General features: G+C 33.4%; 1 protein-coding gene across 3 annotated transcripts in view; it reads left to right on the top strand.

The window, feature by feature from the left end:
* TCF12 (transcription factor 12) overlaps nucleotides 1-19,209 on the top strand; it is a 381,460-nt gene that overhangs the window by 72,125 nt on the left and 290,126 nt on the right. The window contains exon 1 of one of the 3 annotated variants that reach the window (XM_032864865.1): nucleotides 9,797-9,816. The exons of the other annotated variants lie outside the window; for them this stretch is intronic. The gene's annotated coding sequence lies outside the window, so the exon portion shown is untranslated. Of the gene's footprint in view, nucleotides 1-9,796; nucleotides 9,817-19,209 lie in introns of those variants that run through there. 3 annotated transcript variants of the gene reach the window in all.

Below are 19,209 nucleotides of genomic sequence, written 5' to 3'. Positions count from 1 at the left end.
CTTTTTGATTCTAGCCATTTGGACAGATGTTAAGGTAATTATGTGATTGTGGTTTTGATTTGTATTTTTCTGATGGTTAGTGATGTTGAATTGAGCTTCTTTTCATGTGTCTCTTGGCCATCTGTATATCTTACTTGGGAAAAATATTTATTCAGCTCCTCTGCCCATTTTTAGCCAAATTATTAGGGTTTTTTGTTGTGGAGTTGTATAAGTTCATTAAATATTTGGGTATTAAAAAGCTTTTTGTTTTGGTGTAGTCCCGTTAGTTTATTTGTGCTTTTGTTTCCCTTGCTGGAGGAGACCTACCTAGGAATACGTTGCAGTGGACCTTGTCAAAGACATTATTGCCTATCTTTTCTTCTAGGATTATTGCCTATGTTTTCTTCTAAGAGTTTTATGTTTTAATGATTATTTAAGAAAACCAATTCCTTAAAGGTTTGGCATTTTTGACAAATAATATGTATTTGGATTCTACTGCTTATTTTTTTTGTAATTGGGAAAGTGGTGATAAATTGTGTCACACTAGATCTTAAGATACAGGTATCCATCCACAAACTACAAAGAGATGGAAATATGAATAGATGTATCTAAAAACATATGAAGTATGAACCTTAAAGCTTATATTTCTGAAAATCCCATTGCAGTTAATGGAATTTGACTTGTGGGAAAAACAGATCTGGGCAACTAAAATTGCAAACAAACACAGGTCATTATACTGTTTTATGGGTTTTAACTCAGAATCATGAAGAAAACTCTAGACAAGTAATTTATGAAAATTTTACACATTTCTAGTTAGGTGAACAGCATTCAATTAATTTCTGTTTATTTTACTTATTTATTTATTGTTTATTTCTGGTTACTAAAAACATTTCAGGGCTCCCTCCCCAAAGTTTCAGTGGAGTGATCATACTCATTTTTGTCTCAGGCAAATTGAGTGGTTCATGTCTTCTCCATCATTCAGCTGTTTACCACCTTTCTGATTTTTATGACTCAAAAGTAATTGATGTCAACTTCTGTTCCATTATGGGCATAGAGACAGATTTGCATGTGTGAGCAAGGAAGAGACTTTGGAAGATCTTCACTTACTCAGTGATTATTTCTGATTCCTTACTGTGCTTTTCAAAACTCAAGGTAGAAGCATAGCTGAGTTCTCTGACTTACATCAGAATATCCTGTCCAAATCTAAATTCCCTTCTACATCAGACATAGGAGTCTTATTTGTAAGGCCTGGTTTTAATATTCTTTCCTAAGCCTGAATTTCAAAAACCTCTGCACCTGTTTGGTTATCTACTTCATCTCATACGTATTTTTAAACAATCTTTAGGTACCTCATTTTCTAAGTATGCCTTACTTAAATAACTGAATTTGAATCTCTTTATTGAGATAAAGCAATCAGAAGTGAATCTGTATGTATACAATTAATTATTAAATTGCCCATTAGCTGGTAAGGAGAGAAAATGGTTTGGAAAGAGTTTATTTATTTGCATAAAACATTAATATATTGAGGTGTAAAAAAGGATCTTGATTTTTCAAGTTATAAAAACAGCATTATAAGAACAGGGGCGCCTGGGTGGCTCAGTGGGTTAAAGCCTTTGCCTTCAGCTCAGGTCATGATCCCAGGGTCCTGGGATCAAGTCCCAAATCAGGCTCTCTGCTCAGCGGGGAGCCTGCTCCCCGCCCCCCGCTGCCCCACTGCCTGCCTCTCTGCCTACTTGTGATCTCTCTCTCTGTCAAATAAATAAATAAAATCTTAAAAAAAATAAATAAAATAAAAACAGCATTATAAGAACAAAACAAAAGCCCATCCAACTTAATCTTACCAAATTAAGCAGTTTAATTTTTATTTATTGAAAGTGAGCTTTTAGCTGTTTTCTTAAGAAATACACATTTTTCTTCATATCCATGATTTAAATGGATTACCTAGCTCAAGTTGCCCTCCTCTATTTTGGTTATTGACCCCCAACCATCCTTAAAAATATGCTCTCATTTTAGAAAATGGGGGATAAAAAGGTCACCTGTGCTAATAGCAGCTATTTTTGGGAGGTTGCCTTGTCTACCAGAAATTCTTGGGATTTGGTAGCCCTTCCACCAAAGTCCAATTTTGGAAATATTTATTGAGCATTCTTCATTTGTATTTGGGTATTCTTAGTAGTTTAGGCTGTCTTCAAGTTAGAGCACTGTTGGGAGAAAGTTAATCGTAGTGCAGGGTGTGATGAGCAGAGTGATAAGAAATATAGAATGTGTTGGAGGGAAAGAAGGTAATATACAAATTAACCTCCAGATGGGTAGAACTCAGAAAATACTGATTTCAGTTAACATTTTGGAAACATCCCTCGTCTAATCCCCCTAAATGTTAACTTGGAAACTGTTGTCTTGGAACTTTTTTTTTTTTTTTTCAGGAGGAAGTTTGGGCATTATACAACTTAATATTTCTCTAAAAAATATTCATGGCCTTTAACACATTTTTACCCACGGTCCTAGCAAGTAAGAAGCCTGAAAATGGTTGTCTACTTCCAGATCTGTTTTTTTGTTGTTGTTGTTCCACCATCCATACCCCTGGGTCTCTTAAAGGTTCACTTCCACCCTATAAATTCTCAGTGTTAATTCAAAAGTACAAAAGAAAGAAAAAGGCAGGGGGATTCGATTTAAGGAAACATGGGAATAGAGGAGCTGAAGGAAGGAAAGCTGAAAAATCCAGGTCAAGAGTACTAAGCCAGTGTTTACATAGTAATGAGAGTGATTTCTTTATGTGGTTAGTAAATTTTCTATGATGGAGCTTTCTGAAAAGAAAGTTCTGAAATTATTTGAAAAGTGGCAACATAAGTTAAATAAGTATTAAGCTTTTCAAGGAGACAGTTTTGAAGAATAGCATAGTTTTGGGATAAGTGTTGACATGCTTATTTAGAAAAGAATTAGTCTTGGTACAGATCATGTTAAATGGTTTAAAATAGCCGGTGAGTGGAACAGCTGTTGGATGCAATTCATGATTCCGTGATGAAGTACAGAACTCTTGGTCTAGTTTTTAGGATCAAGTTGAGTTTTCTGTGCCTTTGATTTCAGCTACCTTTTAAGTCAAACACTTTGGGACTTGTTAAGGTTTCAGAAATAACAATGTAGAGGAATCAGAGATGACTAGTTTAATAAAAATAAAAGTTGGCTCATGTATTTTGAAGTCAGGTATTATACATTCTGTAGCATCTGAAACAAAATTGAAGCTTCCTAGTGTTTATGAGATAGCCGCTTAAAAGAACAGACTTTACTGCTTCTGAGGTAGTAATTATATACCAACAGTCTGGCTTGCTGGAAAATGAAAAAGAAAGCTAGCTGTGTAGGCCCAGGTCAGTTTCATCTATGTGTAAGATATTCCTTCTGTAGATAGATCATGGTATAAATTGAGTGGAAATGGACACTGGCTATGTTTTCAGAAGCTCATGGTTCTATTATTGCGTAAACCATTTAATCCTTTTTTAAAGATACCTTTTTTTTTAACCTCATAAATGGTAGGTCCTAGTTTCTTTATCATTAAGAATTTTCAAAGGATAACAAAGACAAAACAAATCAAGACTTCAAGTGTAGCCAGCTATAGCCAGGGCTATTTTATAAATAATCAGTTGAAATAAACTGCTCAAGAAGCTCAATGCTTAAAATTTTTTTTTTTTCTTTTGAAGAGTGGACTTGGGTTGGAGCCATTGATAGAATGGAAAGATTAGAATGAAATTCTCATAATGTACTCCAAGAGTAAAAGTCTAAATAATCATCAGAAAGCTTCCATATTCACAGAATGTCTTATTGCTTTAATAGTTTTGCCATAGCTTTTGTTCATTATTTTTAATCTTTTGCGTTTTCATTCTCTTTTAAATTGTCTTGTAATATTTAAAAATTCTTATTAAAATTAATGAGAATTTTTCCTGTTAAAATCACTTTATAGGGGCGCCTGGGTGGCTCAGAGGGTTAAAGCCTCTGCCTTCGGCTCAGGTCATGATCCCAGGGTCCTGGGATCGAGCCCTGCATCGGGCTCTTTCCTTGGTAGGGAGCCTGCTTCCTCCTCTCTCTCTCTCTGCCTGCCTCTCTGTCTACTTGTGATCTCTCTCTGTTGAATAAATAAATAAAAAAAATCTTAAAAAAAAAATAAAATCACTTTATAGACAGTTTCTAGGAATATTTTTATTTCTAGAAGCAAAGCATATATAATACTCTAATCAAAGCCTTTTAGTAAATGAATTCATTCTCTTCCTTCTAGGGAAATATCCTTAGTTTTGTATTTTTCAAGTTTATAGTACTGTGTATTATTTCACACACATTCTTAGCGATGTTTACCTCAACCTGTTCCTTTTTTAAAAATACACAGATGTACTCATGGATTACTACCCAATATTCTAAGCATAATCACCTTTACAATTAATACATTTATCTGTCAGTCACAAAAAGAATAGTTCCTTTTATTGCTGATTCTCACCAAGTATACTTTTCTCTGCCAAATGTTTTTGAAGTGTCGTTTATTGTCTGCATAGTCTAAGTGCATTTTTAATTCCAGTTTTATTTATTTACTCCTTCAGTAAATATTTTGGGATGTCTTCTGTTTGTGCCTTCTTACAGAAAATTTAAGAGTCTCTTTATCTTACATTTTTCTTTAGTTTTTCATGGTGGTGGGAGAATTGGGAAGCATAAAAACATTTAAACTTCAATGTTGCATTATTTTTTTTTTTTTTAAATATTTTATTTATTTATTTGATAGACAGAGATCACAAGTAGGCAGAGAGGCAGGCAGAGAGAGAGAGGGGAAGGCAGGATCCCCGCTGAGCAGAGAGCCCGATGTGGGGCTCGATCCCAGGACCCTGGGATCATGACCTGAGCCGAAGGCAGAGGCTTTAACCTACTGAGCCACCCAGGCGCCCCGCATTATTTTATTTACAGTGTTGGCTTAGTGTATAAACTACAGGTGGCAAACCTTACTGTTAGGGTCTCTCCTGTGTTTGCTCTGAGTTAAGCTGGTTGACTAATAGAATTATCTATGAAGGACAAGGTTATAATCAAACGGGATGCCCAGTTATCATGATAGGATGCAAATTAAAAATTCTTAAAAGACTAACTTCCACTGTTTTCTGGTTTTCTTAGACAATGTGGTCAACTAGAATGAAAAGCTGCAAGTCTGTATAATGTCGAGTATATTTTAAAATAGCATGTGCTTTGAAATGCTAAAAATCGCAATCTCTATAAACATGTAGTCAGTAAATATTTCATTGAACATCCACTATTTTTCTCAATCTGTGGATATTCAAAGACTATTAGGAAACTTTTTTTGCCTTTAAGGAAATTATGGTCCTCTTTGAAGAGATAAGGTTAATAGCTGTGAAAGAACTGAAATCCGTGAGTTTTAGAATAAGGGACATGACATGAGGTTCATGAGAGTAGTAAATGAAAGGTAAGGATTTTAAGCTATTGCTCGTGTGGTTTTGACTTGAGCTTAAACATCAAAGGAAATGATGTAAGATCTGTTCTATTTATTTTAGATAATAGGTTGAGTTACTTTTCTGGGACTATTTATAAATTTTACATTAGTCCTAGAATTTTAGATTCTGAAGAGAATAAATTTGGTTAAAATTTTTTTGTTAAATTCTTTTGTAAGAATGTTTTATAAAAAGGGATGTCCATAGCAAAATAGTTTAACGTTATTTTGTTTTTTAAAATGTTTTTATTATCTTTCTCCTGTATGTGTATATACGTGTGTGTATGTACGTGTGTGTGTATTCCTCTGTACCTTTACTCATGCTGTGCCCTCTGTTCATAATGCCTTTCTCTGACACCTTAGGCTTAGCAGTTTCTCAACACCCACATCCTACTCCACATTCCTTTGCCACCAGATCAGTTGTCATCTGACCTCCAATTTCAGTCTTTTTTTTTTTTTCCCAGTAAGATTTTGTTCATCCTGCCAGTCATCTTTGGTTATTTACTCATGTGCCTCTCCTCTCTCACATTTGTGCTTTTCTTGAAGATAGATATTATTTGCATATGTATTTGGGATGCCTAGCATAATACTGACCACAAAGTAGATAAGTGTTTAATAAATTATTGAGTTACCTAAATTCTTAGTACTCAGAACTAGAGTTTGGTTTTTGGTATTTGTGGAAGATTAGGCTATGACAGGGTCATCACTTTAATGGATTTATTTATGTTGAGAGCTACAAGGCTTCATCTTTCTCTGTATTTTCAGTAATCAGGCCCAATGGTGATTCATCTAACAACATGAACTTATATAAGTCATTTGATAAGATACTAAACTCATCAGAGTTTGCTGAAATAATAAGCTTCAAATAGTAGATTTTTTTTTACAGAAAGTTATACATGTATATATAAAACAAATTCTAAATTTAGATGTAAATTTATTAAGTAAATATTACACGTCTACTAAGCTCCAGGCACTCATATAGACTTTGGAGATACAGTGGTGAGCAGGACATATGTAAGTCCATGGAGCTGCTTAAAAAGTAAAAAGAATAAAAGTAAAGCATGATTATACTGAATAATGAAAATTTTTAAGCTTCTTGGTTGATATCACTAGATTAAATTTAATTTAGGTATCACATTTTATATGTCTAATGTATTTAAAAAGCTATATACAATGTTTAGAATCCTTATGCTTTAAAGAATATAGGTAAGTTCAAAATTTCTATTGATTTTTATGGTGACTAAATCTAGTATAGGTATAATTAGAGATTTCCATAAAATCAGTAATTAGCCTATTGAATTTCAGAAGCTGGTTTGCTTTGCAATAACATAGTATCTGCTTCATTTAGTTTTGTGATGAAATAGCCAGGTTGTTAATTTCAGACAAATTTACAGAATTAATTTCAGTAAATATTAAACCACATTATTGCTTTAAGTGTTACTACAATTTAAAGAAAGAAAACCCTATATCCACATCTTAATTATATAGAACATACTTTAATGTTTCAAGGAAGAAGAATGCATTCTATGTAGAAAACAGATGAAATGGAATCTCCTTGACTAGTGATTTAAGTTGATTTAATTAAACATATCTTATCTGAGAGGTAAACAGTATCATTTAATCCCAAAGTAACTGCTAATGGAAAAATTTTTTATATTCTATCTTAAAATACATCATTTGGTTTTCTTGCTGTAGATATGCCTTCTGAATTATCTTTGGGGTAGGTATTAGATGAGTTGTAGGGTTTAGATAGTTTGGGATTAAAATAGGTAACAGTTCTACAAATGAGTTATATACAGTGACTACAGGATGACTACAGAGTATGAAGGTCAAATGACATATTTGAAGTTCAACAGAGTCAAAATAAATGATTGTTATTAATGCAAAGTTATTATTAGAAATAATAGTAACATTAAGAATATGGGAAATTCTCAGGATTCAAGATTCCTGGCTTGAATATTTTCTGTGAACTTTAAAATGTATTCAGCCCTCTTCTGTTACTTCTGTGTCTCCTAGTCACCCTCTGGCTGCTATTGCTGCCTGTAGTCCAAGGTAATCCTTCCTTGGCAAAAGGGAGATTAATAAGAATTAAAGAGAGGAGTTAAAAACCTGAACCTTATTGTGGCTCCCTATCTTCTTCTCTTCCTTCCTTTAGAATTTATGGAAGATTGGAATTAATGAAAACTGTAGAGGAGAAGCAGATAATGATGTAAAATAAACCATATTTTTTAATATAAATGTATTACTTGGGGTGCCTGACTGCTCAGTCAGTTAAGTCTTCAACTCTTGGGTTCGGCTCAGGTCATTTTCTCAGGGTCTTGAGATCGAGCCCCACATTGGTCTCTGCACTCAGTACCGAGTCCGCTTGAGACTTCCTCCCCCGCCCTTCCTCTCCCTCTTCCTCACATGCATGTGCACATGGCACTCTCTCTCTCAAATAAATAAACAAATAAATAAAATCTTAAAAAATATATAAAAATAAAAGTATTACTCCACAGTTGGTTAGCCCCAAACCTTAAAATTGGATTTGCTTTAGAATCCAGAATTTCTTGAAATTTAGAAACTAAATTAGCAGTGTATACTATGTATTATGTAACATCCCCTAGAGGAATCTATGGTAAAACCTTATAATCAAATAAATAAGTATTTCTGAGTTGAAACATATTGACATGCACATTGAGTGGAATAAATGAGGGCTATAATTATCTTCATTTCAGGTTTTACCAATAATTAAGTTATTTAAAACTGTGGTTTTCAGAAATTTTTGGATTTAAAAATTTTTGAATGAGGGATTTGCACCTCTCTTTGTTTTGATATTCCCAAGGATCTGTAGAACCTATTTCTGTGAAGAAAGATATACTGTTCTTTTGTTTTGATCTTTATGAATCGTATGTGTGTCTGATTGAGATGATGTGTATATATAGAAATAAAATATGTAGTATGCATACACGCACATATGCATATATACAGATTTAGGGAAGCATGTGCGTATTGTGTTTGTGTTGGAGAGAGTGAAGGAAATGTGTGTGTGCGTGTGGATGATAGGGACAGGGAGTGGTGAGCTGGGTCCGTTTAGCTATGTTTCATCCTTGTGCTTGCTCAGGTTTGGTTACTAACATGGTGTGAAATAAAACCTTAATTGTAGTTTCATAGCCTTGTTAGCACTTAAACTCATCATTGACAAAGTCTGTTGACATAGACAAAACCTGGGAATTCTATGTAAAGTTATAATCAGAACATTCTGTGTGTCATATAAAATGATAGTAAAAAATTTTAAACTAACAGTTAAATAGAGTTGGCTTAAACTACTGTTTTACTAATCTTCAAGGAATATGAAAATTTTTTTAATAAGATTTATTTATTTATTTTAGAGAGAGCACATAGGCAGGAGGGGCAAAGGGAGAAGGAGAGAGAATCTCAGCCAGACTCCCTGATGAGCACAGAGCCTTACCTGGGGCTCAGTCCCAGGACCCCGAGATCATGAGCTGAGCCAAAACCAAGAGTTGAATGCTCAACTCTTGAGCTGTACCACCCGGGTTCCCCTGTATGAAATGTTTTGTGTGGTGGTAGGCACCCAAAGAAGCCATTTCACTTTGCCTATTTAATAATTAGTACACAGACTGTGGTTCAAGACAGGAAGTGGCAAGTATCTGAGCCAGTTGGAATGGTAATAGGAATTTAGGTAAGCAGAAACTAATGATCCATATTGGAAATAGGCCAGGGCATTGGGGATTAACACCCTCCCATTATGAATAGTCCCATGAGATCTCAGGCGACCTCAAGAGGCTTGCACTTTTGTTTGTAAGAACTTTGTAAGATGGTTCTAAGACACTGTGAAAAATACTTGGGCTTTCATAATGTAAATACCAGTAAATGTGGTTAGAAATTACCTTTCTTTCCACTCAGTTGTATAAACTAAATATCAGATGAAGTCAGATGAAATAAAATCCTGGGTTGAAACGTTGTGTTTCTTTTGCAGTATTCACAAACTTCAGTATTTTTTTTTTTCTTCCAAATTTCTGTTTGAATTCTAGTTAGCAAATTTCTGTTTGAATTCTAGTTAGTTAACATATAATGTAATATTGATTTCAGGAAGAGTTTTCATTATTTCTTAAATTTAAGGTCCCAGATCTTCACAGACATTACTCTCTGAGAAGCTACACTTTCATACCCCTCCAATGCTTCTGTGATGCTTTTCTCCAGACTCTGTGTTCTTTGCTGACAGCAGCAATTGTGTGTACTTTGTGAGGTCAATAAATGCTGATTCCTGCAAGAAGAAAGCTCTTAGGAAGTGAGCTTAGACATTGTGAAGAGGAAGCCCTAAGAATGAGGCAATTGATGAGGAGTATTGCAAAGGACTATTTAAAAGTGTGAGTCAGAAGGCAAATTAATATTACTTTCCTCTGGTGTACCAATCTTCATATGTATATTATGATTTATTTTTTTTCTTACCTGGTGAGTTTATCCATATATGTAGATGGTAGCAAGTTGGCATTATCAAATCCCTTCTTTTTCATACCAAAAAGCTCAATTAGTATGCTTGTAACTATAGTTATTTTCATAAAAAATATAAAAATGAACCTCAGACTTATAATTTAAGGTTATAAAATAGATGACATTTAGTGAAGAAGAGCTTGTCCTTAGAGTCTATCTTTATTTACCACATGATGCCTACTTAATAAATTCTAATTTTTATTATTCCTTTTAAGATAAAAAGCTTAGGAATTCTATAACCTGTTTAATTCTGAACAGTATTTTTTTCTGTTTAAATGAGGAGCTCAACAACTAAAAAGTTAATTCCTGCAGTTTTTCTGAAATGATAGAATTTAGAAGCTATACATGGTAAAACCAATAGGACTAACTATGAGCCTGAGGGAATTACTGTTATGGGGGTTTTGTTTTTTATTAATTTAAACTGTATGTTTTACAGAGTGGGCAGAAAGGGAAGATGAAGATTCTGAAATTACACCCAACAATTTTCAATCTTCTGTCAGCCTTTTGTGATGCTACAGATGACTGTAGTTTGAAACTTGAAATCTGAAAGATTTGTGTTTTGTATGTTTCACATACTGCTGGGTTTTTCCACATGGTTTACCATAGCATGAGCACAAGATCATATTTATTCTATAGAACTGAAAAACCAGTGACTTGTGTTCTAGAAAGATGAAAGTGTGGTTTTATTCAACATTATAAATAAATTGCCTTACATTACTGCTTACATTTCAGTTTTCTGGTGTGCATATTATCAGTTGACTAAAATTAATATGTTGACAGAATCAGAGGAAAAAATTGGGCTTATGTTGCTCAATAATGAAATGCTACTTTTTAAAATAAAACTTTACCCGTATAGACTGTTATGTATGATCTGTGTTTCCATGAGGAAATGTTGATTAAGTAGTTTCCATTTTGGTATTACAGTATGTCCTGTTGTAAGTTGCTGACTGTGAAAAAATTTTTAGAGTCAAAAAAGCAGCTCAGCTTAAACCCCTGGTATTTAGTATGGCAGATACAGAAATAGAAAGCTACCAGCAGTTTTATAATCTATTGAATTTCTGTATATCTTTTGAAGTAAATTAGTTTTAAAAGTTTTTAAAAGAGTCTGTTGACTATAGGACTGAGTTACTTTGTATATCCTCATACACAAAGGGTTTTTTTTTACTTGATTTACTAAATACACATCTACAGGTTTTGTTTTTTTTTTTTTTAAAGGCGGCCCTAGCTTAGAGTAAGTTGCAAAATTGTCTCTGTTTAGTGTATCTGTTAGAGATGTTGGTAACCTGTAAAATACATTAGTTAAATGTAATTTTGACAAGACTTATTTGTATGGAATATTTAGCAGGGTAGACTTATTTTGGAAGAAATAAAATGTCTTTAAAATCTTAAATAAGTAACTTGTTTTTGGCTTTTTTGAGGATATTTGACTATCCTTGATAAACATATCCTTGGATCTGTTAATAAAATAATATATATATATATTTATTTATATATATAATTTATATATATAAAAGTATATATTTATTATTTATATTATATATATTATTATATATATAAATGTATATTTATATATATATATAAATTTTAAAAATGGGGAAAAAAAGGAATTTGGATTTATAATATTAGTCTACTTAAGTAAGAAAGTAAGATAAAATTTTGAGGATAAGGCCAGTACTTGAATTTTGGTGTTTACTTGCAAAGTGCAGTAATTCAATAGTATATGATAGTAAGTCTTTACCTTTTAAATTATTATTGATAAAGGCTGTGGAATGTGGTTTTTGTTTTTTTTTTTTTTCCGGAATAAAAAGTTTCTCTCTCAGGGCTTGCTTCTGTCATCCAGAAGAGAGGGAGGGGGGAAAACTCTTATAACTGCTACTTTATATGAAGTTAGGACTCTAGTCAATGTTAAGTGGCTATGGAATCTTTTATTACTTTGCAGTTTTGGCACATGGCATGATCAATACTTTTTACTTTTTTTTTTTAAAGAATTTTATTTATTTATTTGACAGAGAGAGCATAAATAGGCAGAGCAGCATGCAGAGGGAGCAGGAGAAGCAGGCTCTCCACTGAGTAGGGAGCCCATTACAGGGCTCCATTGCAGGACTCTGGGATCATGACCTGAGACAAAGGCAGCTGCTTAACCCACTGAGTCACCCAGGTGCCCCAGTCCTTTTTACTTTTAAAAAGTTGGTGTTTTTACATTTTAATGAGATTACATTTAATAAGATTAAATTAACAGTGCACTATAAAGGGAACAAATATTTTGTGGCACTTGAAAAGCTGTTGTTCATAGTCTGATAGGTTGTATTCTAATTTAAATTTGTGCTTGGGGAGAATTGAATTTGGACTTTAACATCTTCAGAAGTAAGATTTCCGTGCTTTTTCGTGATAAACCCAGGAAATAAACTGTAAAACAAAGAATGGTTTTTGTTTCAGAACACAGTTGGAGAGGTGACTTTTAAAATGTCTTCTAACCATTCAAAATAAACCTTTTATTTATCAAGTTAGAGTTACATTGGTTATAAAGATATATATCATGTATATTAGTATATTGTCTTACATTTACAAAGTTAATAATGTGTTTCAAAATAACAACTGAAACATATAAGCCATAATTATTGAACAAGAAAATTAAAATATTATTTATGAAAACAGACAAGATTGTTTCATTGTACTTCAGTGTCAGCAGAACACCTGTCTGATATTTAAACAGTAACATTTTATATCAGGAAAAATAATTTTGTTTGAATTGATTAATGACTTAAGAAATTTTACTGTCTAGTATGACTTTAAATGTTAATGCTTTAGTTATAAAGAGTATGTGGAGTGTATGTAAACATATGTAGTGTTTTAGTCAAAGTTTTTTAAACCATGTTTTGAAAGAAACACTGAAGCTAACTGAATATAGTAGCCAGCTAATACTTGAACTTTGAATTATATTGAGTGTTTTATGATGTGCCCAAGCATTAATTCCAAAGCAGTGACTTTTGAGAGTCTAAATCAACAATTCTGACTTCTGATAATCAAAACAGAGGCTCTTATCTTTTTTATGTATGGTGAAAGATGTAAAGATACCATTTTAATTTGCAACAGTTTGATTTATAGTCAGTGGTAAATACTGAAGTGTTACGGAACCTACATGTGAGTAACCATTATAACTATAATTAAAGTCACTGTAATCTTTTAAAAAGTACACTGTAGACTTTTAGAAGTGCACTGTAATCTTTTAAAACTATTTCCTGATTGTGGCTGTGATAGGCTCACTTAAGATTTGGAAAGTACAGAAAAAATAAAGGTGAAAATAACATTTACCGAGCTATGTTAACTATATACTGACATTTTGATGTTGATTTCCTTCCTGCCCTTTCTCATGCATTGTGTGTGTGTGTGTGTGTGTATATATATATACACACACACACACACACACGTATATATACATATATATATGTGTATATATATATTACTGTGCATGTTTATATCAACATTTAAATTGCGATCATAGTACTTCTGTAATGTTATTCAAATTTAACATAAAAATATTCTTTTAAATCATATTTGCATCTTATAGCTAAAATTTATAGGGGAACCTAGTTTTTGCTTTAGAGAAATCAACAAAATTTTTCTAAAAGGGCCAAATAGTGAACTATTTTAGGCTTTGTAGGTGAAGATGCAAGATTTATGATATAGTAGCTTCTCATAACCATTTAAAAATGTGAAAGCCATTCTTAACTTGAGTGACTTAAAAACAACAACAACAAAAAAACCAGAACTGGCTAGATTTGGCTTATCCTCTGTAGTTTGCAACCTCTGCTTCAGAAGATTGTTTGCTAATATTTTATTGTGTGTGTGTGTGTAAGTAAATCTTTGTTTAACAGTTCTTGACATTTCTACTGCAAAGGCATTGAATGAGCCTGGGTGTGACCCAGATTGTAATTCCAGTGTTACTGCTGCAGGAATGAGTTTGCTGGCTCCTAGAAGGAGGGCTGACCTTGACTTTGTAAAATATGGTACTTGCGGTCTCCGTAGTAGAACTAACTTGAGCTTAAAAGTGAGCATAATTCATCCTTTGCAGGAAACTTTTGTACTTGGGCTTGATGATAGGAGATGAGGATACTACATAGGAGTATAGACCTACCTAAAAGTATTATTTAGCTTTAAAATGTCAGGGCCATGCTCCTAAATCTAGTTTTCCTTGACCTGACTGTATTTTCTTTTTAGTATCCATTTTTCTAAGTTCAAAGATAGAACTAAGTAATAAAAACTTTATTATTCTATATGTTTGTAAAGGAGTAAGGGTGGGAAAGAAGGAAAAAATAAGGTAGTTAAAAATCAGTGTCAAAAAACATTTTATCTTACCTTAGGATAGAAATTGTATTTTAAATGTTTCCAGCAGGGGAAAACTGCTGCTGCTTTGATATTGCAGTAATACTGTTTATTATTAGGTATAGTGTGTGTGTGTGTGTATCAGTTTACACAGTTGGAAAAGTACAAAGCTTTTCCAATTAACTCTTGTCTGTTTATTGCACTTTATGATGTCTTCAGTGGAAGAAAATGTTTGGAGCAGAATAGTAGATGTAAAATAAGATTTCATGCTGTTGTTTGAAGCTGTATCTGTAATGATATACAAAACCAAAGTGTTGTGCCTCTTTTTTGGGGGACAGGTTTATAAACATACTTCTAGACTATGGTTATTGGGCAGTTATATACTGAAACTTTATTCAAACAAAGCTCCATTGTTTTTCTTTGTGGTGCTTGTATTTCACAGAAACATTTGGAGGGACACAGTGCTGTATCTTCCTTTGCCCTTTTACTCATTTGATAAATATTGGAACCACACATTCGAGTTGGTGAATTCTAGATTGCATTTCATAGCTTGTGTTTCCTGAAACACTGAATGTACTTATTTTAATAGGGAAGGGGTGATAATTAGTTTCTAAAACGGGCAGTTTTGCTGTTATTTATGTGCCCTATGTGTCTATTAGCCTGCAGCATGCTACCTGCAGAACTTGGAGCAGAGGAAGTTTTGGTGGGTCAACATGTTGTTCTTGAAATATGTTTTAAGATACTGCTGAACTTTTAAAAGTTTCTTAGCAACTTTGAGCAGGAGACCTAAATTAAAAATCTTCACTATGGGGGCGACTGGGTGGCTCAGTGGGTTAAAGCTCAGGCCTTCGGCTCAGGTCATGATCTCAGGGTCCTGGGATCGAGCCCCGCATTGGGCTCTCTGCTTGGCAGGGAGTCTGCTTCCTTCTCTCTCTGCCTGTCTCTCTGCCTGCTTGTGATCTCTGTCAAATAAATAATTAAAATCTTTAAAAAAAAGAAATCTTCACTATGTTATACACCTAAAACTAATAGAACATTGTATGTCAACTGTACTTCAATAAAAATGAAAATTAATAAAAAGCCTATAAAAATCTCCACATCACTTTTCAGATGACACACCATCTTAGTCACTAAGTTTTTTTTCTCCTAACAGTAAAGTATTTGCACTGACCTAACCATCCATTCTCCTACGATTTCTTTGCCTTTTTTCTCTCGTTTTCCCTTATTGACCCTCTCTTTCCACTGACTAATTGAAAAGGTTGATCAGATCTATGAACATTGGAAAAAGCTGAATATTGAACTTGCATTCAAAAGGATAAAGCTTGTGACCTTATGTTATCTTCCATGTAATTCTTATTGCTGCCTTATAATGTGTTAACTTATTTAATTCAAACTTTTAATTGGTTAACAATAAAGGATGGCCATTTAAATAAAGTTTGGGGGAAATAAGATCTCATCAGTATGCATTATGAAAAATGTCGTTTTTAGTCTGTGGGTGTACTGAGTTATCTACTGCTTAAATGATGATCGTCTAAAGATTTAAAACACGTTTGGGGTTAATAATTTCTCATGGCAGAGCATTTAATATTTTTTAAATCAATGAAAGTCAGTACAGACTTTTATGTACCTTAATTCCTTTGAAATGCTGTTGTTAGGACCATGAAGTTGAATCTCATACAAATAATTTTATTATAGTACCCTTTTAAATGTATCTTTGTTAACTAATACACTGTACAAGAGTTAACAGTCTTATAATATTCAGAGTACAGAATATCTGCTTTTGATCTTTCATTGTTTTTAAAAATTTATTTATTTATTTTAGAGAGAGGGAGGGTGGGAAGGGGAGGGTCAGAGAGAGAGAGAGAGAGAGAGAGAGAGAAAATCCTGAAGTAGACTCCCTGCTGAGTGTGGAGCCCAGGCAGGCCTTGATCCCAACACTCTTGAATTCATCAACCCAGCTAAAAATCAAGATTTGGCCACTTAACTAACTGATCCACCCATGTGTCCCTTTTTCTGTTGTTGTTTGTTTCTTTTTATTTTTTTTTTTAAGGAAATTTAAAAACTTTAATTTTTCTATCATTTAGCAGTCAAGAGTTTGGAAGGGTTTAAGGACTTTTTTTTTTTTTTAAGATTTAGTTTATTTATTTGACAGAGACACAGCAAGAGAGGGAACACAGGTAGAGGGAGTGGGAGAGGGAGAAGCAGGCTTCCCACCGAACAGGGAGCCTGATGTGGGCCGATCTCAGGATTCTGGGATCATGACCTGAGCTGAAGGCAGATGCTTAATGACTGAGCCACCCAGGCGCCCTGGGCCAATCTTTTGAAAGGAAATTTGTCCTTAATGATTTTAGTTGGAGTCTGCTATGAAAAGTATTTAACATTTCTTTGAATGATGATTCTTATTAACTAATTAACCTGTAAAATGAACCACTCACATAGATACCCTGTGGTGTAACCATCATGTCATTGTGATTTTCATAGAGTGGGGAAGCAGATTCCTTTTTTAATTTTTAAAATATTTTATGTTGAAAAATTCTCTCTAAGAAAGAATATAGGAGGATATAAAGTTGGATGAGTTGCATTACTTAGGTTTAATTGCAAATACCATTTTGTATTTATTTGTAATTATAATTTGTTTTTAAATTGTGTTACTTTTTTGTATTTGTATTTTATATTTTTTGTATCATATTGTATTTTAATTTTATAATTATAGTTCTGTAGATTAAATAACATTTCAGACATATTTTTCTTATTAAAATTTTTTTCTCTTTCAGCTTTATTGATATGTAATTGACACGCAGTATTGGGCAAGTTTAAGGTATACAGCATAATGACTTAATTAAGATTACTGTAATAAGTTTAGTGAACATAAATTATCTTCTGTAGGTACAAAAGAGGAAAAAAGAAAAAAAATATTCTTCCTTGTAATGAGAACTTTTAGGATTTCCTCTTTCAGCAACTTTCAAATATACCATATAGCAGTGTTAACTGTATCATCATATTGTACATTCATCCCCAGGACTTACTTATCTTGTAACTGAAAGTCTGTACTTTTTGACTGCCTTGATCATATTTCTCCTTTTCCTACCCCCCACCTCTGGTAACCCCAAATCTGATCTCTTTTTCTATTAGTTTTTGTTTGTTTTTTTATATTCCACATACAAGTGAGGTAATATAGTATTTTTCATTCTCTGTCTGACTTATTTCACTTACTATAAGGCCTTCAGGCTCTATTTAAGTTGTTGCAAATGGCAGGATTTCCTTTTTTATGGCTGAATAGTATTCCATTGTGTATATACTCATCACATTATCTTTATCTGTTCATCTGTTGATAGACATTTAGGTGGTTTCCTTATCTTGGCTATTACAAATAATGCTTCAGTGAACATGATGGTGCAGATATTTCAACATAGCGATTTTGTTCCTTTGGAAATATACCCAGAAGTGGAATTGCTATGTAATATAATAGTTCTGTTTTTAATTTTCTGAGGAACCTCCATACTGTTTTCCATAGTGGCTGAACCAGATCATAGTCCCATCAGCAGTACACGAGGGTTTCCTTTTCTCTACATCCTCACCAACATTTATCTCATCTTTTTGATGATAATTATTCCAGCAGTCATGAGGTGATATCTCACTGTGGTTTTAATTTGCCATTTCCCTAATAGTGATCCTGAGCATCTTGCAGATACCCATTTGCCATCTGAATATCTTCTTTGGAAAAGAAAACCTTTGTCCAGTTTTTAATTGGATTATTTATTTTTGTGCTATTGAGTTGTATGAGTTCTTTATATATTTTGGATATTAACCCCTTATCAGATACATTGTTTACAAATATTTTGGTCTTTTGCGGTTCCATATTTATAGTTTAAGATTTTTTTTCTACTTTTGTAAAAAATGCCATTGGAATCTTCATGAGGATTACATTGAATTTGTAGATGGCTTTGGGTTGTGTGGACATTTTAACAATATTCTTCCAATCTATGAACATAGGATGTCTTTCCATTTATTTTGTCTTAAGCAGAATCCTTATTTTCTGATAGTGCATATTAACATTTTGAGGACCTTGCAGTGATAGTCTGTAGCTATTAAAGCTCTGTAGCCAAAACATGAACAGGTTTTCTTAATAGTATAATGTGTGTCTTTCCATGAATTAGTTACTATGTCAATTAGGGCTTTTTTGGTAAGTGGAAAGAGAACTCATAACACTATTTTAGTTTTTTCTTTTTCTTTTTAATTATTTTAGAGAGGAAGGAGGGGAAGGGAGAGGCAGAGAGAAAATCTTAAGCAGGCTCCATGCCCAGCATGGATCCTGATGCGGGGCTTCATCTCATAACCATGAGATCATGACACAAACCAAAATCAAGAGTCAGATGTTTAATTGACTGAGCCACCCAGGCACCCCAAGACTGTTTTCTTTTTTTAGATTATTGATATCTTCTGATAAGGATATTTGAGGAGTCTGTATGTCAGTGAGAATTGCATAACTAAGAATAGAAATTAGAGGATAGTTTCATTTTTAGCTATGTAGATAAGCATATACACTTTCTTCCACTGAATGCATCTATAAAACCTGGACAAAACGGATGGACAGCTATTTGAGGATTCTGAAGAATAAATAATAACTAATGGATTGGAAAGGAAGACTAGAATTCAAAGTAATAACCAAAATGACTATCAGTTTACCATTTTGTTCCTTTCACTATTACTGAGGCTGAACTTAACACAGTCTGAAGGCTATAAGTTGGCATTTAAGTATACAAAGAGAGCTCCAAAAGAAGCGCACTAGTTCTGGCTCCAGGAATGGGAAAGTTAAGTCCTAATGCGCAATGTGAATATGGAAATTGTTTTTTTCTTTTCTTTGTTCTCTCATGTCATGGTCCCAAGTATCCCTGTAGAAATGTCAGCAGAGACTGTAGCAGTAGCCTGCAGTGAAAACAGTGAGG

This window comes from Lontra canadensis, unplaced genomic scaffold, assembly GCF_010015895.1.
Source record: "Lontra canadensis isolate GAN:19392208 unplaced genomic scaffold, GSC_riverotter_1.0 scaffold28, whole genome shotgun sequence".
NCBI classification, from domain to species: domain Eukaryota; kingdom Metazoa; phylum Chordata; class Mammalia; order Carnivora; family Mustelidae; genus Lontra; species Lontra canadensis.
This window is presented reverse-complemented; position numbering and strand designations above follow the sequence as displayed.